Source organism: Platalea leucorodia, assembly GCF_965183815.1.
Source record: "Platalea leucorodia genome assembly, chromosome: W".
In the NCBI taxonomy this organism is placed as follows: Eukaryota; Metazoa; Chordata; class Aves; order Pelecaniformes; family Threskiornithidae; genus Platalea; species Platalea leucorodia.
Genome location: NC_138859.1, coordinates 24,668,603 through 24,695,858, shown reverse-complemented (window position 1 = coordinate 24,695,858; position 27,256 = coordinate 24,668,603). Strand labels below are relative to the sequence as shown.

General features: G+C 36.9%; 1 pseudogene across 1 annotated transcript in view; it reads right to left on the bottom strand.

The window, feature by feature from the left end:
• Window positions 1-27,256, bottom strand: part of LOC309601526 (dymeclin-like) — a 233,992-nt pseudogene that overhangs the window by 190,908 nt on the left and 15,828 nt on the right. Inside the window, exons 6-8 of the transcript in view lie at window positions 23,203-23,275; window positions 10,201-10,326; window positions 8,436-8,578 (exon numbers count right to left, since the gene is read on the bottom strand). The product of the transcript in view is annotated as a dymeclin-like (transcript). The remainder of the gene's footprint in view (window positions 1-8,435; window positions 8,579-10,200; window positions 10,327-23,202; window positions 23,276-27,256) is intronic.

Here is a 27,256-nt window from a genome sequence, read left to right as displayed (position 1 = left end):
TTGCAGTTGAGTAAACTGGCATCACAGATTAAGGCTATATTCCTACCAAATCCATATACAAGATCTAATCTGTTATGTAAATTAAAATGTCTACTGCTAATTGGAAAACCATAAACTCTGCTGTATCTGAAAGATGTATACTTATGAAGTTTTGCTGTGTTAATTTAAGGATTTAATTTAATGACTTAGTGCAATTAACAGGTAAGCAAACTCACTGCTCCTCTTGTCCACAAGTGACAGACATTGCCTCCCTCATCTCCCAGCCATCTATGATTACATCCCTAACTGTGAAAATGTACTCTTTAATTTCTTATTTTTAAATTCTACTCCCTTTCCAAGGTAAAGGCTGTTTTAATTTATTTTAAGCTTTGAAGTAATTTCTCTTCTCCCCGACAAAATTATTGGTAAGGCAAATAAAACTGTTTCAGAACTTGAACTAATTTGATCATGACACAATACTTCCACAGCTGACTTGGGCTGCTCCTATCAGCAGTTCATTCTATGCCCAACATAATAGATATCATATGAATAAACTTCTCCTTCACCTTCTACATGTTAAAAAAAAAAAAAAAAAAAACCACCAAACTTACCAGACTTCAAGATTTATTTGAGAAAGGGGTTAAAATACAGATTTTCATTGCAGATGCACAAAAAAAAAAAAAAAAAAAAAAAATCCATCATCACTTATTTTGGGGAAGGAACATGAAGCTAAAGGCAAAAGGGAACAGGAAACTAAAGAAAACACACAGACACACTTTCAGCTTCCCCACGTGTCACCTATAATGTATAAATAATAAATAAAATAAAATCAGAGAGAAAAAATGCAAAATAATGTGGCAACTTTACAGAAAAAAAAAAACAAACAAAAAACCCACCACAAAACAAAAACACCACACAAACAAAAAAAAAAACCCGAACAACAAAAACAAACCAGAAAAATGGAGCTAGCTAGTCAGTATTTCTAGACAGGCAGCCCGCAGCATAGCCTTTGTATTTCTTTAGTCTTTACAGACATGACCAATAACTGAAAAACAAAATTTAACAATGAAAAGGTGTTGAAGTAGAAGTGCACAAACCAGCCAGGAGGCAAAGCAACTCCCCTGCTATGCTGAACTTGGGCAATGGTTAATCTGAACGATCTGATGTCCGAACACTCCCACCCCAAAAGACAGTACAGACATCTGGCAGGAGAATGAAGGAAAACCAGTTAATGTGTAATTTAATAACAAATGCAGCTTTGGATGAATTTAATCCATCAGCAGACCTGAAAACCAAATTTTGACACAGAGCAATAAGAGGGGAAGGAAAAAAAAAAAAAAAAAGAAAAAAGAAAAAAAAGAATTTGGTGTGTTTTATCAGTGTTCCTCACCCTGACCTCAAACACAGCTCAGTTTCTCCTGTTGATTCACTTTCCAACCCCTTCAAGGGACCTGCCAGTAATCAGACATCAAGTGTAAATCCATTCATAATATGGTATCAGTGCATCTGAAACCAAACAGACCATCCTTTTTTCTGAACTACTAAGCCACTTTCATCAGAAAATGTGCAGCAGAAGAACACATCCTGAGTGGTACACTGCAGATATTTTCAAAATTATGAAGAGTAACTGCCTTATGGAGTTAAAAGTCACAGGTGTTACTTTAATCTCCCATATTAGTGCAAAAAAACCAGCCCTTTCGGTCATATATTAACCCTACATACTCTGTATCTACCGCCCAGAAGGATGACCTGCAAAAAGTTTAAGATCTGTTAATACTTTATGAGAAGCACTGCAGCCTACTGGAAGATGCTGAACCTGAAAATTTTAATTCCCAGATTTTGGTCCATTTCTTAGATGGCATGGTCAAGCCTCTATCATTTGCAATATGTTAGAATCATAGAATGGTTTAGGTTGGAAGGGACCTTAAAGATCATCTAGTTCCAACCCCCCTGCCATGGGCAGAGACACCTTTCACTAGACCAGGTTGCTCAAAGCCCCATCCAACCTGGCCTTGAACACTTCCAGGGATGGGGCAGCCACAACTTCTCTGGGCAACCTGTTCCAGTGCCTCACCACCCTCATAGTGAGGAAAATGTTCAAAAATGAAATGAAAATAATGGTGTTCACAATCTTTTTGAAGAATTTTCACATTTATTGCTAAAATAAATGCTATGTAGGAGATGAACACTCTTGTTGACATTGCATTGTAAGGTGAAGAGGTACAGATTTCTCACCATCCCCTAGTTGAAATTTATAGGACTTTAAGAAAAACTCAAGTATAACAGTTTTTGTTGGTTGTTTTTTTTTAATAACTGATTATTGAACTTTTATAAATATTGTCTTTATCTCAATTTCAAATTCTGTAATTCTCTAGAGCTAAGAAGAATTTGGAAAGCATGAAATGCCTCCTTTTCACCCATATAAAATTCCTTTTTCCTAGCCCTAGTGCTTGCAAGATATCAAGTTTTAAAACTTTTGTTGTTACAATACATCAGCTTGATTCTTGGTTTCCTTTAACAAGCAATTTCCCCTGAAGAATTAAAGAAGAAAAATCATTTTTGAGTCAATAGGTTTTTGGCTGTTTTTTTTTTTTTGTTTGTTTGTTTGTTTTTTTTTTTTTTTTTTTTTTTTTTTTTTAATATAATGGGTTATTTGAAGCTGCTCAGGTTTTGGAATATCAGGATAAATGTCAGGGAGATAAATCACCAACACACCTCGTGAAACTTGCTGCAGCACTCTCAGTAAACGAGCTGGAACACATGGTTACAATTATGATTTGTATGACCACAGAAATCAGAAGCTCTAGTCACAAACCACAGCCTTGCTATGCTATGTATTGTACATACTCAATGACGGTCCCTACCGTAAACAGCTTACAATCTACATATAGGGCAAAAGACAAGATGGATTAGCACAGAGGCAGGCTGGAGAAGAGGCAGTATTAGTCAGCACAGTAGCAGAACTCCCAGCACACCACGAGCCTAGACAGTATCAGGTAGATATCAAAGAAAAGAAACTTTACAGAAGACTTAGAAACATATAAGCCTTGAGAATGTTTAGTATGAAATATTTTGTCACTGCCATAAGGGTGGAGTGGTGGCAGCTAAGGGTCCCCCAGAGCGTCTACCTCTCCAAAGGAAAGAAAAAACCCTACTGTTTGCTCCCTGCAAACGTGTATGTCTCACCAGAGTTAATGGAAGACTTCCAAGAACTATCAAGCCCAGGACTTTACAGTATAAATTGCTCTTCTGGGTAAGGATGCTTTGCTATCATTGCCATTGGCGTCTATGAAAAGAGTGGGGGTCCCAGAGCAAAGTCTATGCTATCTATCCAGCTAGTTCTAAATCACTGGCGGTTTACTATCAAAAATACGTTGGTGAAGCTTACAAGAAAGATCAAGAATTTCTTAAGTAATTATACTATGACTCTTCTGGTTTCAAGATCCTTGTGATTGTAAGCCCCAAGAGTTTGGTGGACCTGAGGCCTAGGCATGCTACCAGAAGTGCTAATGCTGTATAACTGTTCTATACTCTCGCATCATTCAAAACCACAAAGATAAATTAGATCTCAAGAAAAACAAAAACCACAACACAGTGTACGTCAACGGAAGTGTGCAAGAGCCTGATAGTGAATACATCTCTGGCCTGCAGAGATTTATGCCAGAGGCAATGTTTTTTGGTGCTACTGTGATTAAGGCAGACAATGAGTTTTATCTTGTGAAAAAAGGCAATGAAGACTCTCAAAGGGGACATTCAGACACCACTCTGACAGTAGTTCAACCTAACTTCAAACCTGCTCCTATGGTCCTCACAGCACCAAAGCATGGATTTCTGTCAGGATGAAGCTGCTCTAGAACCCAGCTTGCTGGGCAGCTTTAGCGGACTGAGCCTGCCACACCTACACTACTATTAATACTCAACTACTTAGTCTCAAAGAACATGTGCTTGAACTGCAGCCACACGTTTTGCTCCAGTTCAGACACATCTTTAGAGAAGCTAAGAGAAAGATTAAAGATCTGGACACTCTCTAAATCTTCACATTCAGGCAGGTCAAAACGCCACAATTACAGTGACAAGAGGATGACACTGTTACAGATTGTAAGCAAGAAGGAAGATGAACAGATAGAAATGGGAAAAAAGTCTCAGATCTACATTTTCATTATGGTGAACATGAACAGGCAATTAAACATTGACTAAGCACCAAGGAGATAGACAAGGTTGTAGTTATCTAGCAGATCATACACCAGATCTGTGACACATCATGAAAAGGTTCAGAAAGGTAGAAACAACCAGCCTGAAATATTTATAAGTAGAAAAAAAGCTTGGAGGAATTGTAAGAAATAACAGACAAAGTAGCTTTTTTGTGCCTCTACTTTGACAAGTTTTAATCTAGATATTACAAATCAGACTACATAATCTTTTTCATCTTCAATTTTAACATAAAATGTTAAATATGAATAAATAGTTTTCTTGTAAAGTCCAAGATAACCGTGCAAGTACTCCTATTAACCAGAATGTAGCACCAAAAAAAAAGAAGAAGCTACAGTATGTGTGTCACAGATGTACAACACAGGCCATCAATTGCCTTCAAGCACACTAACATTGAACAACATAATGCAGAGTAAAGTATATACTTACATGATAGAAAGTCATTAATGGTCAGGAATGTTTGTCTAGTTCCAACCAGAGAGTACAGACATGAGAAAACGAGTCATTATTAACCACTATACACCGAATTCTGCAATTTATATTAATGCTACAGCAGTACATTTGTGGGCCAGATTAGTTATGACAATTGCTTAGGCGATTAATGAAGATGAATCCAGCTACTGCCTTTTCATTAGTTTCTTACAGGTACAACATTGTACCCATTACATCTATAATCATCTAAACAGCACAGACTAAGTCAATTAGATCTTACTGTTGCAGTAACTCCTAAGTACTGCAAGATGCATTAGTGTTGTGGTGTTTTGTTTTGTTTTTTTTTTTTTTAAATAGAAAAGTATAAACTGGATTAACTATTTCAAATTAAACCATTTAAATTGACTTATTTTTTTCAATAGTCTTGAGTAGCACTAACATTTTCCTGTCTTAGCATATCATCTGTTTGGCAGTTCCTCACTGTAACATGAATTTTATTTTGCAAGAAATAAAATGACTAATTAAAAAAATTTTGCTTGCCCACAAAAAGTTCTCTCAACTTGGTTAACTGTGGACCATGAATTAGCAAATGCTAATAAACACTCCAAAAAAAGTGGAGGGGATTTAAAACCAACAAAAAAAATTTTTTCAAGGTAAGTTGATTCAACGTACCTTGTGAACAAAGAAAAATGAACTTCCAATTTCTAATATGAGGTCTAATCTCTACTGCCATGCATATTGATGTAATTTATGCCTTCACAACACATCAACAACATACCATCAGATCTAGCAGCACTTTACAATTATTTTGCACACCTACAAAAAGACTGCAAAGACAAAGCAAAGTTGACTCAGCATCTAAGAATATCCTTTATGAAGTTACAAAACTAAAATATCATTATTCCCCCCCTCATTCCAAACCCACAGCTGTTTATTTAACTACTGGAGAATAACATAATTGGCAATACAATTCTAACCAAGGTATTTCATATACAGGATGGAGAAAAGTACTTGCACACAGTCAGAGGCCAAACCAAGGAGAAGTAATTGGTGTGAGGATGTTGGCTGTATGGTTTCAGGGTTAAGGAGGCTCATGAGAGGGGAAAAAAAACAGGCTATGAAGGATGAGAAGCAGGAGAAGGTTAACTGTGGGAAAGGGTAAACTTCTGCTCATATGGTGCATAATTATCACTCCTGCTGAATCACAAGGAAGGAAAGGGGGGGGTGGATTTAAAATACAGTGCTTACAAGAGTTCGTTGATCTATTGCTGCTGTGCAAATGACTACAAAATATGCATAACTAATACATGGTAACATAGATGACTCTGGTATCAAGTTAAATAATTTCAAACAAGTACAATAATTATCTTAGGCATCGAAGTTTCATATGAAAAATAATTTATTTTTAAAACCAGGCTCTTATATCCTTTCATCCTAAATAGATTATATTTAGACTATTTCAGTAAACTTATTTTAATCATTATGTGGTATTTAAAAGACTCTTTCAATTCTTATAAAGACTACAAAATACATAAAAATAAAACAATACAGAAATCACATCTAAGTTTTCCACATCTGCTCATTGCTCAAAACTTGCTTCTGTTCCATAACAGACTATCAATTTGTGTTGCTGTCTTCTAATTTGTATTACACTCTACCTGTGCACCTGATGCTATATAAAACAAAGGATTGCAAAGGGTTAATTCAGAGATATTACGGATAGGCAAATATGCCATTTACCAATTCTATTGTGTCCAAGTTTCATCTATAGTCCAACATCGTATACAGGCAAATAATCAGACACAAAAAACATTAACCAACTGAACAAACAGAAAAAATATTTCAATTTTCTAACAGGATGTGGTACTTATTTTTTCCCCTTTCCCAGGCAGGTCATTAAAAAGCTGTTTATAAAGGCTCTTTTACTTAAAGCTTTAATGAAGATACTTAATTCACTGGGAGAAGAGATGGCACTTCAGGTACTCATGACAGAAGCAACAAAATAAGCGTAGGAGTATGCCAAGGGAGTTGTTAAAAGAACAGTTCAAGAGGAGTGAAGGGGGTGGAAGTGTAGGAAGAGACAAGAACAGACGTAAGCTGAAACCTTAAGAGTTTGCATTAAGAAATGAAAACTCAATATAGAAGCAGTAAAAAGTCATGGGGGGATATGATATCAGAGAAGCTACAGAGGAAGGCAGGAGTGGTGGCAATTTGGATGGACTTTACAAATCAATCAAGTAACCAGAAGAAGAAAAAAAAGCTATTTTGCCCGTGGCAGCACTAAGGCAGAAAGATACTCATGCGTGACTAGAGAGATTAGAACCAAGAAGAATAAAACCATCAGGTAAGTAGAGGTATCAAAATACGCAGTGAGAACTGCTCTCCAGTCACAAGCAAAAGTACAAACCACATACTGAAAACTGCTTCGGAAAAACGTTTTAAGAGCAATTTTCTCTAGCAATTGAAAAGAAGGAAGAGAATGTACCTGTTGGGACTCCTGAATAAAAACGTTGTAGGAAACAATTTAATTAATTTCTCTTCTCTGTTTAAATACACTGCAAGCCAAGCAACTGTCTTCTGATGCATTTACATTACGGGCACAACCCAAACATGGCAGTGGTCTACCCTTGAGCATGTAAACTGGAAACCAGAAAGGAGATGCATGTTCCAGCAGCACATTGAGCTGTGTGTAACCTCATCTTACACAGCAGCAGCAATGTATTTAGGCTATGCTGCACCAAGTTAGAGAGACATGCTCTTTTACTGCCTCCATGAGGAGATCCACACGCACTGTCACAGACTAAAATATTTTCTGGTAGACCACTTGTGGCCTGAACTTTAATATCCCCTAGGGATGCTACCAGTGAATGGATTTCACAAAAGAGCAAAATAAATAGTATCAGTTTTAACAGCAACTGGCTTGCAAAGTGTTATTTAGTTTATCGGGAAAAAGAAAATAACATATACCATTACTGTTAGCAATATATTGTATTTTATTCTTATTATATGGAAAAGAAGAACCTTTAAGAAGAATTTTTGTGTGTAATACACACACCAATAAAACATATCTGGTGTGGGGAAGAAAGCAACCACCAACCAAAACACAGTATATAGTTTAACAAACATGAGAAACCTTTTTCTTAACAAAGGTCATAGAGTCTTTCATATTCTTCAGGCAGTATCTCTCTATAGCAAACAGTCCACCCACAAAAGGTCAGAATCTAGTCATACTATTCAGGAAAAATCATTAGTCAGCCTACTGGGAAAGGCATACACTACAATATGTTACAAAAATTCCTACCTAGGACACTCCCTTATAATCACAGAATCCTTGAGAGTGGAAGGGACCTCTTGAGACCACCTAGTCCAACCTTCTGCTCAAGCAGAACCACAGAGCAGGTCACCATATCCACTGAGTAATCAAAGAATAAAATATGCACATAAAAGTATTTCTTACAACATTTTAACTAACTTGAAGAATTATCAAGCTAGTCACCACTTGCTTTATTATTAAAAAAGTATCAACAAAAGCAAAAAAAATGGACTAACTGCTACTTTTACCATGTGCTGTCCTGCAGGGAAGGTATCCCTGCAGTGCCTGCAGATATAATTGCCTCAGATTCTAATACATCTTGAGATGGACTGTCTATGATTACAATCCAAGCAGGCCCATGGACAATTTTTCTATACTGAGCATGCACACTGGTATCACTTGTTGAAAAAGAAATGGGCTACATGTGTCTTTATAAGAGAGGTCACATAGAAGGTAATACTTCATAAGGTTTGAAGTATAGTTTATAGGAAATCAGACTCACTTGCCACCCCAGATGCAATTCCATAAAGTAGTCCTCCTCCATCTGTTTGCTGCTGAAAGACATGGGTCTCCGGAGGAGGGCTTCTTTCTTGTCTAATGAAATTATATAGTAAAGTTTTCACAAGTCTGCTGGTATATGGGAGACTGAAAAGAAAAAGAAAACAGCTTTAGTTGACTCAACTTGCAAAATTTGGCACAACAAAGCCCAGGCAGGGTGCAAAGGCTGGTGTTTTGCATTAAACACGGACAGTAACTCTCCCAGTCTTCAGCAGACTGGAAAGGGAAAGAATGCCATGGTCTTGCCCATGCAAAGCTGCACTGACTTCAACAGGGCTCTGCAGGAGCACCTTCAACAGCAGGATCATGGAAACTATTTTTTGCTTTCTTTTTTCAATACTACTTTTAAATCAATCATTTAACTTGTGGAATCATTGTATTCTTTTACCTCAAGACACAACTGGAAAAATATTTATGCAAGGGAAAAAAACATTATATTTGTTTATTGCTCCATGCTTTAGTTACATAGAACAGGTAAGGACAGTATTTCTCCACCCCCCCATAATATTTTGTCTGCGTGCAGGGCTGGAGCCAATTTGCAAAGACCAATGAAACATCTGACCTCGCATCAATGATTTTGACAAATGCATGTAAAATTTGTCAGATTTAAATAAAAGGTTACAATATTTCCAAAACAGAGAAGGATTTCCGCAGTTGGTTCCCATTCTCATATGATTCAGAGGTGAACAGACAGGGGCTGTGTTACGATGAACTCCAGTCCCCTCTAACCAGTACCTCTCGAACTCTTCACATTGCCCTAGATTCCCAGCCACCAAATTCCCACCCCTCTCTCTCCAGAGGTCAGGTACCTGCTACTCCCAACTCAGATCACTTAGACCACGTACTGCCTTTTCCCCCAAACATTCCCCATTTTGCCCCAAACCCTCACTTCCTTCAGCCCAGAGACTGAAGTACCACCAAACCCCACAAATACTGAGGCTCTGCCTCTACCGTGCTGCAGTTTCAGGCTGAAGTCTGCCCTGTGCTCCCTCTGCCCAAAGCCAAGCTGAGCCTCCCTCCTTTCCCTGCATGCCACCCCGGAGCAGTACCTCTCTCTTATATCAAGTAGAAATTTCCAAAAACCAGACAATAGGTACACTTCCCAGAAATCTGCCCGCATGGAATTTAAAGTTGGAAGAGGATGAATGGTAGCCTGACCAAAAAGCGTAAAAGCCACCATGACAAAGCATTTAAACAAAACTGACTCACCAGAACAAGTGGTATTACTCATACAACCAAGTTTACCACCTGCTAAGTATTTCCACTATTGCAGCTTAAAACTCAACATAGCACATATGTGCAATCTTTCAAGGGGCTGCTATTTATTTGTATCATAAGAAGGATCATTAGCATTTCTGAGGTATGCATGTTCTCTAGACTGCAATGCTACAGGAAAAGACCCATAGCTGAATAAAAAAAAAAAAAAAAGCATCCTGAAAAGTAAAAGCTGTTTTAAATTAATGAAATTACCCTCAAAAAGTGAAAATGGTTTCAAATAGTTTTACTGAAGTCAGTGCCATGAGATTTAAACCTGAAACCTTCCAACAGTCTTTACAGATGTTTGCTTTTGTGTTCTGTTTTCTTTTGAGCAGAACAAGTTTTCTATCAAAATATATTTCGCTGTCTTTTGTTTTCAAGTACAAACAGTCTAAACAAGCCATCAGAAGCATTTGCTTTGCCATCAGGTACCACCCCAGAACACGACATACCATTGACCATGCATCAGTTATTTGTGAATGATGCACTCTCGTAGAATTTCTTTGTGGAATAATTGGCAGGAAAGGAAGACAATGAGAGTTGTCACAGCTTCCAAGGAAATGCTGTATGTAATATCTCTGCAGGAAAAAAAAAAAGGAACATTTATAAAGATTAATCTACTGGGTTTGCTTACAAACTGACTTCCAAGAACACTTGGTAGCTTCACCTGAGGTTATACACTGTTTAGCATAGCACAGCAAGTTTCAATTGGGAACACATAAACAACAAATTCAAAAAACCCAGAATCACTTCATACCAACAATGGGTTGTTTATCTTAGACATAAGCTTTTTTTTTTTTTATATGCCAAAAGACAAGACAATGTAAAAACATTGAGGTATTGCCCAGAACATTCCAGCTCCAGTTTTCAGACTACATTTCACTCTAAAAATAATAAATATATCTCAAAAGTGTTTCCTTTGTCCTGTTAAATAAAATTGTCACAGAACCATCATGCTAAGTCAGGGAAATGTCCAGCTAGCCAAACACAGCTCCATATGCCAGGAAGAGTGGATCCCTAAGAAAGTAATAAAACACACAAATACTAGTTTAAGTGTAAGAAATGCTCAGGATATCAAGATACTACATACAGTTGTTCAGTTTTAAATGGTATTTTTGAGGTAACAGTGAAGTCTAAAGTTTCAAGATATTATGGCCAATTCCAAAGAATGAGCTTTAATGATTAAATACTGACACCAGATAGTTTACCAAAGCTCATTAAGTTAAGGTTAATTAGGAAAGGCTGTACAGCAAAATGGATGAGAGACATCTACTATTTAGGATATCTTGTGCTTTCTGTTCCCACCTCTGCCTATAATGACCTTGTTACATATCTTATTTTTAAAAGGGCATTTGCCTCCTTAAGCAGTAATAAATTGCAGACTACAAGAAACCTTTTAAAACACAATGAAATAACTTGGACATGAACCAGTATCATTCCTGCTTTCAACCAAAGACCATTTTTACCTCCTCCAAAAGTAAGGAGATACTTCATTTGGTGCAACAGTACCATCCTGTAACCCATTAGAAAGATTGTTATTAAGTACTTTTAATGTTTCCCCCACTATTACTATTTAATTTCCACAGTATGCTTCACAATCCAATATCATTAAGTTACAACAGGTGTCCAGCATCAATTATCAAGGTTTTTTGACCTGGGACCTACTGGAAATTCAAAATCTATTTATACTTCTCAAATTCAAAGATTTTTATGGTATCTCTATTCAAAATAAAAATTAAAAAAAAAAAAATCAGCATCAATGTGTGTTTAAGCAGTGATGCTAAGTTTTTCTTTGTTACAATGTCGCCTTCCAAAAATCTTATTCTTAGCAGTTAAAATAAGTATAAACATAAAACTAAGTGCTCTTTCAAATAATGACGACTTGAAAACTACAGTGCAGTGTCTCTTGAAACAAAATAAATTAACCACAGAAAAGACTGGCTGGCATAAAACTCTTCATTAGTGTCAGGATCAGAACTGGTGTGGTCCTTACCAAGATGAAGAGGATTTAATTTAGAATAAATCAGTCTGATTTTTAGCACACTCAATTATTTCAATATTCTCAAGTGTGCTGCTAGAAATGCTGTAAATAACATGCATTACTGTAAAACATGAGGAAGAAGAGTTTCATGCATCACAGTGTATAGACAGCTTAAGTTAAGCTCTTCTGCAGTAGCTCTAGGCCAGAGTTTGAGCAAAGAGCTTGCTAGTTATTTGCTCAAAGTCAAGAACAAACTGGAATCACAATTTCCTGGATTGCAGTCCACACAACCACACTACCTCCGATACAAACATGTTTTTGAAAGTGAAGGTTATGCAGACTTACTGGTTTTTTTATTGTTTGGGTTTTTTTTTCTCTCTCACACATGATTTAAGTATTTGAATCCGTAACATTTTAAGTTATACGTCAGGAAGAGATATACTGCTTAAATAACATTCTTCCTTAAAATCATCAAGTACATTTTAATTACTTTTAGTTTTCATGAGTTACCTGACTTTTTTCCCACTACTGAGGAAGTTAGCCAGTGTAAATGCTGATAATTAGATCAGGCCAGAGGTTACACTGTGATCTGGTTCCACTGCAAATTCATCTCAGCCAGAAGCAAGGCTGAGCTAAGAACGGCTCCCACTCCCTCTCCAAAACCGTGATGTTTTGCAATCCACTACCCACATCCATTCCAAGCAAAGCAGGGAGGACCTATAGGTATTGATTATTAGAAGTTTAGCCACCAGCAAAAAAATTAAGAAATGTTTTTTTATCAAAATAAAAACAACAGCTTGGAAAAAATACTTTTTAGCTATAAAAAAAAAAAAAAAAACTAGCAGCTTATCATTACCAAGGCTGAGAATACAAGAATAATGTCTCCAACCCTGAGTTGATGAATGATAAGGCTGACTTTGTGATATGCTACAACATCCAAAACAACTGGGTCACTTTGCCAAGAGGAAACAAATTTCAGAGTCTAGTATACTTTTTCTCCATCTCATTCATTCATTTATGTATTTTTCTGACAAACCATACAAGTGGAAGAGCAAATCTGAGGAGACATTACAAAATTTTTGTCTATTTTTATAAGATTCAGTGTAAAGAAATAAACAAAGAGGTTACTGTAATAATGTATTAAGCAATTTGGGGGGGGGGGAGGGGAATCTGCTTTCAATACCCTTATATAACCATGAAAGAAAAAAAAATAGAAAGAAAGGTAAATTCATGCAGCTCCAGTTAGTGAGTTATTCTCATTTTCTTTCTATTCGAAAGCCAGTTAGGGCACATTATTTAACTTCAGAAACATTCCATTCAACCTGTCAAATCTGTTCAAATTAAATCTGCTCTGACATAAACACAACCAGAGTCCTGATATCTGGGGTAACCCCTCAGCTACAGTCACCCTTAATTTATCAGCACAAGGATAAAGCTTCAGAGCAAAATTATTTTCTCCACCAAAGGTCAAATGAACAGTTTTCTGAAACTCAAGCATTTCTAAAGGGTCACAAGAACTACCAGGAACCTCTTAACTTGAAAGAAAATATTGTTTATTTATATTGAGACTACAGAATAGGGGGTTTTGGTTTTGATTTTTTTTTTTTTTTATTCAAAGCTATCAATCATATAGAATGACTTTACATGGAATTTATGCTGATCTCCAACTTCCTCTGAAAACTGTTTGCTTGCAGATAAGGAGGAAACTAGAAATAATGAACTCATGTATCAATTACATGTTAAAATTATTTAGCTATTTATTTAAGAAAACCTAAAGAACTGTATGATGTTTTGAGTTTCTGTGAGGTTTTTTTTCCTTCCCAAGTGTCTTATAAAACAGACAAAAAAAAATCCACAGAACTCAGATAAAGCTCATGTCCCAAGTAAATGGGCTTCATAGAGCAATGTACCAAAGCATACATGGGTCTTCCCTCCCCCCTCTGGATTTTCTCATTTGGAGATTTCAATAGTTATTCTCACTTAATTTTTTCCTCTTTTTCTCTCTCTCTTTCCCACTGGAGGATATATTCCCATATCAGGTAGACAAACTAACAGATATTATTCTTTTGTCCCTCTTAAGATGTACTTCTTTCATGAGGGAACAATCTGGCATAGACTGAATTCTAGAAATCACGGCAATCTTTTCTCCCCTGCATTTAGGTACTTTCCTTACTACAAGTAGCTGTCCTCCTTGGTATCACATTTCTTACACAGTGACACAAAGCAAGGGCCTGTTTCTTTAACCAGATGGAATAGGTCCAGGTTTTTACACATGGCACCCAAGTTAAAACTGACTTCTGGCAACAAATCTTGTATATACAAATTTAGTCTCTAAAGCAAAGACATATCATATGTATCATATGATTATCTTAAATTATGAATTCTACAGAGAATGATGACTTGAGCTCCAAAATGCAAGATTCCTAGATGCTAGCATAACATAAGTGTGTGCATGTATTTAACACGTTTTAGTATCTACATTTCAATGAGAAACAGTTGATACATCAATGGATTCCTTCCAAAAGCAATGATACCAGATCATTTCAATGAATGCTTTTAATTTAAACAGTCGTACAATTTGTATTATAGTAATCTCTAGACAACAGCTCATTAAAATCAAATGACAAAAATTCTAATAAATCAGTGACACTTTCCATCTTAATCCCTTTTGTCAGGTAGATAGCAGAGATCCTGGGCTCCTCTTTGAGAGACCTATGGCCCTGGGAGTACCGCTTTAAAGCGGCACTGCATTTAGACTTAAAAGAAGTACTGCTTTAGAAGAAATTGTTAGAGTAACTAATTCTTCCAGGATGCAAACTGGAAAGGATATCACTTCTCTTCTATATTTTTATTGATTTATTTTATTTATTAATTGTGGTGGCAGACTTGTAAATTCCATCAGAGCTATCAACCTTCAGGCATTTGGGGCTGGAGAACCACACCAGACCATCTATCTGCATATCACACCCTCACAAGGTTTTGTCTGCTTGAACTGGACTAAGATTTCACCTTGCCCTTTTACAGACACTTATTTCAAATATATCACAATGCTGATACTGCACTTAAGTTCCAAATGTCTGAAAAAGAGGTCTATGGTCAAAACAGTAATCTTTCTTTAACAAAAATAAAAGATCTCTTTGTGGTAGAAATGGGAAAAGAGCACACACAAGCAGCCAGTTAAGGCAACCTGTCTGAGCAGTAACTCTTCCAACTGCAATAGCTTGAACACTCACCACTACTTGCTTGCACCCACAGACAAGTGCTCACACTAAATGGTACCACACAGCAAACATGCCACACCATGACACACCACTAGGTTTCGAAGCAGATTTCTTCTGAGCTATAAAGAAAATGCTGGAGTCTGAAGCAGACCAAAACGTGAAGATCATAATAGGAAGGTCATCTGTCAATCATAGCCTGTGGGGAAAACAGAAAAACCAAAATACTCTTGTCTACTCCTGCAGACTCAAGTAAAAGCAATAGAAGCAGCTTGCAGGAGTCTGATGCTACCAGCAGCTTATGGTAAGCTGGCAAGGGGAGTAGTATTAGTGTAACTACCGTTTCCAAATTATGCAATCACCCCCCACAGAACAAGAACTATAGGCCTGTTAAAACCTCAGCTCCCCAGTATCCTGGCATCTGCTTTTTCCATTCAAAACCATGTGGATGACCTTCTATCAGCGTCATCTACCAAGAACTTCAACACATAGGTAGATACCTATATGTCACCATCCTGCTGCTGCTGGCTTCTCTCCAACACCAAGCACCGCTCATAACTGCTTTCTGTGCTCACCACATCGTTCAGCTTTGTTCTCTGCCTGCAAGAGAGGTCTGTGAAAGAGGAACCAAGATGAAGCATAGAGGCAATATATAGGAAAATCTCAGCTAGGAACTCCAACTACCACTCTGAAGGCACATGCTGTTGTAAACACTTTAATTACTCAATGAAATGCAGCTATTTCTGTATCTTAGCACACAGAGGCTGAGAGCTCATAAGTGATTTCACACCTACAGAGCAAACAGCCTGAACAGTCAGAAACAGAACTCTGAATTTCAACTAACACCATTAGACCAAGCCCCCTCCCCGTTTAAATATTTTCCTGAACTTTTACCCAGCCAGAGCTGTCTACTCCAAGTATTAAAAGGTAACTCATTTTCTAATTTAGGAGAGTTGCCAAAAGGGCTGATTCATACAAAAACTCTCAAATCATACAGGAACCAGGTTTCATTTCCCTGCTTCCTGAGGGCCCACCAGAAAGGTGAAAGAGGAGTCATCACAGAGAATAGGATCAGTTTTGAAAACTGAAAAGCAAGAAGAATATCTGGTTATCAGTCTCAGGATACAAGTACAACAACTCAAAGTGAACATAATCTTTCCTCTTGGAATCACTCCTAATTTTGCACCCACCGATGGCAAATACACACCGTGGCAGCTGATAATGCACTATACTCATTACAGCTAACTCCAAACATTTGGGAGATGTCCCAAAGGGGCACTCAAGAAACACCAACTGGAAGCAGAAAGCATCTCTGACATTTCTTACTGCATCTCCCCCACACTGGGTATTCTTGACTGGGAGACAGAATGAGAGTGAGAAAACAACCAAAGATGGAAATAACTCTAAAGGGAGTATCTAAAGGATTAAAATGACAGTTAGATTCAAGACCCTTTATTCTCAGACCTGTTCCTAAACCATCTGAGACTACGTGGTTGTGTACATTTTCACCTCACTGGCATTCAGTTCTTCCCTCTACAGATTAAAAATATTAGAAAAAGTCTAGGACTTTTAGATGTTGCACAGAGAATCTATATTCTTCTGTATTTACCTTTCATATCAACACATCTTTTTAGCAATAGCCATAAATCTAAGTGAAAGACCTTACCTTTTGAACAACAGAACACAAGAGAGCAGTCCAAATACCCATAAAAATGGACAGCTCAAATGACTGGGTTTTTGTAGCTTTCAACCCTTGGGAAAAGGGAGCCACAGAGAAGATGACCCAGGTGCTCAAAAAGCTACTGTAGACCATTGTAGAGATCTGGACAGAGCTAGACCACAGGAATCACGTCCTGTGTTCCAGCCGTGCAGCCTGTGTGAAAGGCAGACCTGCTCCACAGTCTCTCTATAACACCACTTCTCAAATGTGAGCCACTGGTTTCAAGGCAGAGTCATCTTGATGTAGTGGCAGCAATAATCTGAGTCTCATGCTTGTCTAGGTAATGGAGAAAAAAGGCTTATTCCTGTCAACCTGGTGTAGAGAACTGCTAGTGCAAAACAACGAGATGTCTCAAACAGCCTGGGTGCTAAAACCACAATGCAGAGCGACGGTCGCTAGGACCCAGGACCGGACAGTACCTGGAGTGAGGGTGACGGAGGGAGCCCTGTGGAGACAGGGCGGCCTTGCCTCGACCCCATTCCCCATGGTCTGTGAAGCGTCTTATTCCCCCCCACACCTACTGCCTGGGGGACAGCCCTGGTAACGCTCCTCTTGGTTTGACTGGTCGCTGATGTAATCTTCCAATTAGCAAAACTACTAACCACTTGTGCCTTGGGAAAGGAATTTGGGAGGGAGCTAAAAGATAACAAACTGTGGAAAACTAACAGCTCTAACCTTGAAGAAGAGCTAACAAGCCGACAAAAGTGAACATCTTGGCACCAAAGACTGGACAGTGGCCAGAGAAGATAAAACTGCAGAAAGTAGGTGAAAGGTAAATGTGGCGAGGGGAGATCACGACCACCGACTCAAGTCAGGACCGAAAAGACTTGCCCCCCCACACCTGAAAGGAGCATGCGTGCTAATTTACATAGCAAGCGAGGCTAATTTAAATACAGTAAACCAATAGTGTACGAAATGTTAATCACTAACCAATAAGTGTAAATTTAGGCGGGTTTATACTAATCATGTAGCCTGATAAATGTGGTGTAGTCTGCATGACGGCGTGCTCATGTGTGCGTGATTTGTGGAATTATTATCACTGAGCATCCTGCACAGAATCAACATCTCTAGAAGAACCTTCACTTCTCCTCACTCCTTTTTCCTCACTGAATACCCTTGTTGGCAGGACCAACGCTGGATCCAGGACTGGTGATTCTCTTTTCCCTCTCTCTCTCTCTTTCACTTTTCCTAAGGTGATTAAGTTGTTAAATTGTAGTCAAGTACTGCATAGCCTACCTTGATTTTCTGTAAAACCGCATAGCTGGGGTGAATATAACCGTGAGAGGGTTGGCGGGTATCGAATATTTGTACTCAATATTTGTCTCTATAGAAGCTTTCTATTAAAGCTGGTGTTTGTGTACGGACCTTGAGTGTTGGCCCACCTTAATCCACACAGAGAGGATTTGTGAATCTTTGTCACTCCTCCCCCCTCCTCCCCAGGTGGGACATGACACCTGGTTGCTGTCACTGATTTGAAACAGTCTGCAAACTCTTAAGGTGCCAGAAAGAGATATGCTTGACTTCAGTGCCTAGGTGTCTTTGCTGCTTAGACCAGAGATCAAACCCAAATACTAGCAAGCAGGTGTTTTTCAAGATGCATCCAATATCTTTTGTGAAAACAGGGCTGAAAACCATAACAGAGAAAGCATATTATTAGGAGCTTGAACATACAGCATGTTGTATAATAAACAGTACAGACCTCTGATACCATGCTCTGGGATTAGAAAGTTTGTTACAAGTTGAATGTAAGTTAAAGCTAGCCTAGTGAAAACACAGGTCATTGAGAAACACTGATCTAAGTCTAAAATAAAAACTAAATTAGAATAGAATTAGAACAGAAAGAAGAATATGATACAGATAAAGGTTCTCCTGCTTAGGACCTTTAGATGCTTAAGAGGCCACACATCTGCCATCAGAAAAGAGAAAAAAAGATAAGAGTGATGAAGAAAATCTTCCAAATATTTTTTTATTTGCTGCACCACCACAAGGTGCAGCAGCAAATAAAACTCCCTTTATACTCATCAGATCCCTCCTACACAGAGCACAATAGTCTTAAATTTTGAGGATCTTCAAAGTGCAGCAATACAAATCTCTTTCAGTTCAGATATTTTTTGCTAGCTTCAACCTAAGTTTTAACAGATGAAAGTTTCCATTTAACGATTAGGCAAAGTTGCCAAAAACGCTGACATCAAATAGCTCTTCAAATACTGAAGCTACTACAATCTTCATAAAAGTTCCTTGAATAGTTCTTTTCTAAAAAGCACTATTCTGACCTATTGTTTTGAAAGTAACAAAAAAAAAAAAAATTAAAATACAACACTCCTGAAATACGAGAGAAAACAGTTCTTAACCTCTTCACTACTCACAATTAGCAAGGAAAAAAAAGCCTAAGCATTTATCATCATCTGTACATGGCATTGTTCCTACACTGCAATGATTCCGTAGAGCTTTATAATCAATTATGTCGCCCTTCTTCCTACATTCAACTTTTGAGCTCCCAGGAAATGTAGCGAGCATTCTTAAGTGAGTCAAAACATTGTTAACATTTAAATTTGAAAGTAACCAAGATTGCAACCTAAACCAATTGTACCTACAGAAAATAATGGAACATAACAGAAATATCAACTAACTTCTACTGGCACCACAGAGTGCTACTTAACAGTGATTTAACTAGATCACAGCATTTCATTTTTCCTCCATATGCATTTATAGTTTTTAATGAAGTGAAAACGTACTGATAACAACCAGATGTTCAGTTATGTATACCAGCTCTTAATAAGCTGTTGAAAGCCTTTATGATTTAAAGCTTTGGGAACTCTATCTTGCAACAAAATGTTAGCAATAGTTTCTGCATACCATTAAATACTGAAGTTGTGTCTTTTTGCTGACTATGCAGTTTTAATCATTAACGAACACTTGAACACTAACATTAACAAAACCAAAGAAAAAGCAGAGTATCCATAACATACCCAAGGGAGCCATAAATCAAACATCAACATACCATAACACAAGTGTTATAAGGGACTGCACAAGTCTAATTCTTGAAAAGCAATAATGCTATAGTTTCTATAAAATTTCTTAAAGTTAAATGTTAATGTGAAACCTTTTTCCTTGGCATTTTGTACAATGCAGCAGAGCCTTTTTTTCAAAGGGGTAAATCAATCTCTTTTTAATAACTCTCAGATACAGAGCCACAATGCTGCAGAGTCCCATGGTCCCTACTACATCCTGTTTTAGCTATGCTGAATGTTAACTGCCTTAAAGCACATTTGCCTTTCTCAATACAAACTAACTTTGAGAAAGTTTCTTAAATTCATTGTAGACAATTCTGAGACACTCCTAGATATGCTTTGCTGTACATCTCTGCTGTACATCTCTGCAGCCTTTCCCAACAAGAAAATCAACACATTTTGGTTCTTCAGTTATATTTCACAGTAAGGGATATGGAGAGGTGGGTTACTAACTTACCATTTGTCATCTTCCCCATCTCACATCTTCCTTATTAATTTTGAGCTAGACTGCCCACCTGCATTTTCCAAGTATGTCTGTAGGTTATTCTGTAGGCAGACATGAGCTCATTCTGCCAAGGCTTCTAGTAGAGCAAGCTCAGAGGTGAGCAAGCTCTGCCCATGCTCAGGAAAGACTCAAGCCTTCATGAACTCTGTGCCCATGCCAAGCCCAGTGTCTTATGCTTGCTCTTGGTCAGTCTGGAACATGGGTTAAGATTACATACCTGCCTGCAAAATACCACACACAGGTATCCTAAGCTCTCCTCCCAACAGTACCTGTTATCTTACATATACATCTTCACGTGATACTTGACAGTGAAGAATAATAGGATCTATGTTATAATCACAAATTTCTCACTATTCCATAACAGTATCTACACAGCATCATGCTGTCCACTCTTCAGTAACTCATTTGCAAAAAAAAAAAAAAAAAAAAAATAAAATTTAAAGATAGCACATCTGAAATTTTATATATAGAGGGGGGAAAAAAAATTATAGTATCTCTGAAGCATACTGCTTTCACCAAAAAGCACCTGACGTGACATTTAGAACAATTTCAAAAGCAATGAGTGTGGGACTGTTGCCAGGTACCTCTGCTCCTGCATTTTGGACATGGAGATGGTCTTCCATGCTATAAAAATACTTAGTATTTCAGTGAAGGAGAAAAAAAAAAGAAGTTTAAACTGGGGTGTAGAGAAGCAATATATTTAAACAGCAGCTGCCAGCTGTATCCACTCCTTCACGAAACTGCATTTACAGAACCCAAGGGACACACTAATTGTGACAATCCTCTGTTAAGGCTATTGAATGCTACTAACAAAGACTTTGCTATTCTGAATAATGCTTCAAAGACAGGCTCAGCATGGAGATTTTTATGGTCTGTCACAACAAAAATTCATCTCTAATAGCAGCTTTACAGACAGACACTCTGTTTAGCAGTGCCACTGTAAGCTGCCAGAGCTGCATATCCTCTAGAAAGTGATCCTAAGTCCTGCTACAGAAATCATTACGAGTTTGAATATTTCATGTATTCTACTCAGCCAATCTATTCCTTCCCAAAATTCACATACTAGGCTTGCCATTTTCTTGATTTATTCCAGCTAAAGACAGAAATTAACTACTCCTTTAATATAGAGTAGGGAAAGAATTTATAGTGCAAATCTGATCAGGGAAACGGAGGGAAGTAAAAAGTAAACTCACTACTAAAATAATCCTGATCATTCTCCTGAAAAAAATTAATATTACAGTAAGCAAAAATGTCTCAGCCTTATAACACCTTTATGAACAACAGAGTTAGATTGTGTATTAGAGAAAGCAAGTTCTTCCATATCTCCTTTCCCCTACCCTACTTCCCCTTCAATAATATGGGGATAAAATCATTAAGGCATTATCAGATTGTTAAACATATTATACTGGTAAACAAGACAATAATATACACTTTTGTAAGTGTTAGTATCTTACTAAGAATTCAGTAGCATGCTATTTCAGGAAAAATTTAGCTAAGAAAACTTATTTGGCCAAAAAAAAAAAAAAAACACACCCAACCACCACCACAAAACACCAAACCTTCCACATCTATCTCTTACAAAAAGTATGTTTTCAATATAGCTGAATATTAAAGATTATAGACAGGCTTTATAACTTCTTTTTAGTAAGCCATAATTATGATTATATTACATAGTAAACTAAGTGCTTTCAACAGCTACTTCCATTCCCAGCAACCACATTCACACAGAAAGAGATGCTGACAGGTTCACTTGTTGAAAAGGGTTAAGAACAATCATGCCTGTAAAACTTTTTCTGCCAGAAAGACAGAATAAATAATATTGGACTCCACACACACATTGGGACTTCTAAGAAAGAAAAATAAAACCCTGCAGGATTTATGAACTTGCCCATATATCACAGTCCTTTCACCCCTTCATACTTCCTCTAATCTGCTCCAAACAAAAAGTGTATCTGTTCCAGGAAGTCCTGACAAGCTTTGCAGAATGACGCTTTAAATCATATCATTAATTCATTACACACTACCTACCCAAACCCTCATGTAATGTTGACAGAGTTATATTTAATGAGAGCAATGTTTCAAGAACTATTGCATCTTTGTTAGCTTTCCAACCAAAAGAACAATCCGAAGTACAAAAACTAAATTATCAGCAGAGCTATATACTACACTATAATAGATAATCTGAAACTCTTTCAAAGCTGTGATGCTTTAATTGGGGCACTACATTTTAGGCACAGACTACAATGCAATTTAACACAAAAGATACTGCTAACACTATCTTTGGTAAAGTTTATCTTGGGGAAAAAAAGAACTTAAAACTTATCAGGACAGGTGTGGAAAAACATTTTTATTTCTAAAGAACAAAGTAAGTTCTCCTTCATATAATACTGAAGTATGTTTAATGACACATATTCCAATGGGATGTGGAATCAACATATCTCAAATACAACAGATGCATGAAAAAAGCCACGTAAACAACTCTGGAGATCTACAGAAACATTCCACTTACTCATTTCTCTTCTCTCTTCTTCAGACATCAATTCACTGGTATTTCAGAAATTAGTATAAGTCATGACTGACTTAATGCACATGCAGTTCAAAAACCCACACAACTGCAGAAGAGGAACTTTTGTTTGCACCTTGCTGCATCCCCCAGAGATGAAGTGACACCTCCAATGTACCTTTCCCTGTACAATTAGCACAACCATTTCTAGCCAAAAGTTCACAGTAACTGTCTGTGTGCTGACAGAGGTACCCGAAACAAACATCAAAGCTCCTACAAAATAAAACAGGATAACTTCTGTTGATGGTTTGAACTGGGTGTGAGATGCTGAATCATGTACTTCTTCCAACAGAATATTCAGGGCTGGTACTGGCAGCAGATTATCATTATCAGTACTGCACCATCATATGGAGCATTCAAATACGAGTATTTATACATTATAACCACATCACTAAGTTTTATATTCTTTCAAATGTGCAGTTTATACAAGGAGGCTAAAAAAAAAAGCCAACTTACAAGAGAGGAACTTCAACAATGAGCTGGATGAGGCAACACAGCAACTCTTCTATGAGGTCTTCAGACTCTATTCCTGAAAAGAAGCATACCAATGGTTTTCTGGATTTTCAAATACCAAAAAAACCCATAGATTTAAACACATAGATCCAGACAACTGATATTTTAATTAAGGAACAAACACTAGAAGAGAAATTCTACCTGTTTAAGAAGATAGCATTCTTTCCTGAAATAGAAGGCACTTGGGATTATCACCAGAGAAAATGGTGATGCTAAGCCTTTTATACAGAAAACAAATAACTAATAACAATTGGATAAATTAAATAAGATGTTGGTATTGTAGGAATATGCTAATATAATATTAGCACATCAAGCCTTACTTTACTACTTATTCCCTGCACTCTGCATATTTCCCCACCCCTTTTTTAATCCCAAGTGAAGAATAAGCAGAGACAGATAGAAAACAGTTTCATTTGTCTAACATACACTGAACAGTATTCTAAAGTGTGATCTGTCAAATGAATGCAGCCTACAGTACACATCACTGCTGCTCTTAAGCAATTAAATCTACACACTATTTTTTCCATGAATACACATTTATTTATTGAAGATGTTTTACACATTTCAATGACAAGTAAGAATTCATTAATTTCCAAAGTGCATTTTAAGAGAGCAGAAGTTATTCTCTTCTCATACACAATGTGACAAAATGCATGGGATGATTAAAAATTGTTTAAAAAAAGCAACTATTCTAAGCAATAAAACTGGTGGTATTTTACATTAGCACTGCAATTTTTAAAAGCAACTGTAACAAAAGACTTGCAAGACTTACTGAGGAAAAAGCTTAAACCATGTGAAGTTGTATATAATACTAAAAAAAACAGAAGATAAATCTCTTGGCTCATTAGAATTTTTTCTGCTTTCAAAATAAAATAAGTTTATTCTTAAATCCAGAACTCAATTTTAAGAAGCACACCTGAGGGAATATTCACAATAAAGCAAAATTATTTCTTTCCACAATCGGTTTATTAAAAACACATTAAAAATTGTCACCTAGTAAACTGCACGTTCTAAAGGAAATCAGTTTTTTATCATGGAAACATGGTTTCCTTTATATAGAATCCCCCATGAGTAACACAATGTAGCTCCTGTTAGTAAAAACCAAGAACTGCTAGGAGTATTTAACCTTAAGACAGAAATCACTGCCAATAATAAAGCCCGGATAATGTATTCTAAAGTAACTTGAACATGACAGTTTCCCAAGGTTTTCTGAATCTAGAAAATGCTTATAAAGCAAGACTGCTATTAGTTCCCAAAAGGTACCTAATTTTTTCTCTTGACAATTGAGGAAAGGGAGGAGGAGAGAGGAAAAAGGGTGAAAAAAGTAGAGAGAGTGCATTTTAAGAATATTGTTTCTTCCACCATGCTATATACACAACTCATTTGAAGAGAGAGTAATGTCATTTGACTATGAAAGAGGGCTTTCCCCCCCACACTACATTCAAAATACAGCAAGAAAATATTGGGTTAGCACAATCACGTAGAATGGAAGATGTTAGTCATTCCTGCTCTGTCCTCAAACATTTTTCTTTTTAAAAAAAAGCTTAATTGCTATAATCAATGTCATTCAGCTACAGTAATTAATGTATCCTTTTCCCCACTGGGGCACATGCATTCTTGTTTAATTCTTATCTTGCCAAGACAATGAGGTGGATGCATGCCAAATCTATAACATGATAGAGAGCTATAAACATGGAACACTGTTTTCATAAACAATTTCTTTTTCAATAGCAGGATAAAGACAGCACACACAATATTCATTCACATTAATAGATCACATAATTGGATCAAAGACGTGTAAAGCCTTGGGGAAAATAAGTAAATGGTGAATCTTTCCAGATAAGATTAGAGCAGACTTGCAGAGAGAAGAATCATAGGTGCATCTTCTAAACTCTACGGCAGTGCAGAAGTAACTGCAAACACACACAGTTTTTAAAATGTCCAGTTATGCTGAAGCGCCATTTTTCATCAGCTATATTTAAGTCTTCAAACATGTGGATTACTTGCATTGTGGGTTTTTTAGCTTTTTGGTGGGCTTTGTTTGTTTTGGGTTGTTTTTTGTTTGGTTGGGTTGGTGGTTTTGTTTTTTTGTTTTTTTGTTTGTTTGGGGTTTTTTTGGTTTTTTTTTTGTTTTTTTTTTTTTTTTTAACATAAAAAAATACTTTGTGTTTAACTTTTTCAAAGATATACACATTACAGACACTGAATTAGTAGACACTACACAGGCAAAATGGCTTATCCAGAGGAAAGTATACATGCCAGGAGACTCCACTCCTAGTAACACCAGCCCAACTCCATCCTTGGCCATGATACAGGGTCTAACATAGACAGTAAAACAATCTCAAGAACCTAACTACTATGTTATTATCTAATGTTAATAAGATATTCAGGCATAGCAAGGTATAGCCTCGCCTTAGATGCTACTTGTTTTTCTGCCCTGTTGCTCCTACAGAGAGGACAGAACCTGGACATCAGTAATGAAATAATTTGTTACTTGTAAAACAGTACCTAAAGCCTCATTCATTCATCACACAACCAGCAGACTTAAAGCTTCTTTGGGTTTTGTGGTTTGATCTTCAGCTCTGAGGATTCTCAAAAGCTCCCAACTTTCCCTTAAGAGTGTTAACAATGAGTACATAAACTAATTCCATCCCTCATTTTCTTTATATGATAGCTGAACAATCGTGAAATCATTTAAGGATTGCAGTAAACATTGTTATTTATTCCCTCCTCTCTGTCATCTTATTTGCTATAATACACCAAATGCAGTCCCTAGCATCCTTGTGATAAAAACTTCTCTACAGAGAATGAATAAAGTTTCCTACTACAGGTCAGGGAAGAGGTTGAATGAATTGACGGTTTGATTTAGAATACAATACACAGAATATTCTCTCTTACACCTCTGAATCACAGTACAGTTAAAGACCACGCAGAAATTATGGGATACAAACAGCGGAAGCCTCACCGAAAGATGAATGATTTCCGTTAGCAAGACTAACTCCAGCTTCAGATCAGTATATGTCAAGTCCAGTTTAGGATTTATTAATATCAGGATTTTTAGCTGAATCTTAAAGAATATGGTTTAAGTCTCTATAAGGATTTTCCTACAATCAAAATTGTGCAATATCCTTCAAAGTTGTATGCAAATTTCCAATTACAGATGAAGTGGCAAAGGTTGCACTTCCTGGGCTAAGGAACCACCTGAAAACTGCCAAAAGGAACAAACTCCTATTAATGGACTATTCTTGAAAGAAATCAATAAGCAGTGCTGTAGCAGGGACTCAATCCTCTGCAATTTGTTCATTACAACTTCATAATGTTAGACTACAACATATCCATGCACTCAAACTTTTTGTAAAATGAAAAACCTCAGAGAACATGGTACTAGGATATATTCTCAGACTAGAAGGATGCTAGTGGTCCTCATAGTTTAAACAGGGAAACACCACCACACAGTGATTTCCAAAGGAGTTTTAAGATGATCCTGAAAAGGACCATTACCTTTTCTCAGAAGGCTGCGAGACTGAACAAGGCATACAAAAACAGATCATAGGAGAGAGAGGTTATTTGTGTTGTTGGCTGGTTGTACTGTTCTTTCCAATAACTACTCACCAGCCATTAAGAAAATAAACAAACAGTACTTCAAAATTCAAACACTGTATTAAAGCTTTTATCTATATGCATATTTTATTTACATTATATAATTAATATAATAATGTATTGTATAAGGTTTGTTTTATCATGCTCACAATTGAAAAATAGTAAAATAATATCAAGCTCTGGGAAATGAAAAGACAGTAAGGACAACTAAGAAGAACTTAAATTTTTAAAAAGCATGCTCACCAAAGACAGTGTTAAGTATGTACAACTTGAGTAAAAGTAGTAATAAATTTGTGTAAACTTCACAATAACAAGGCATGCTCTAGTTTCCAAAGAATAATAAAAAAAAAAAAATCAAGGAAGCTACACTTGACTTAATTATGAAAATACAAAAAAA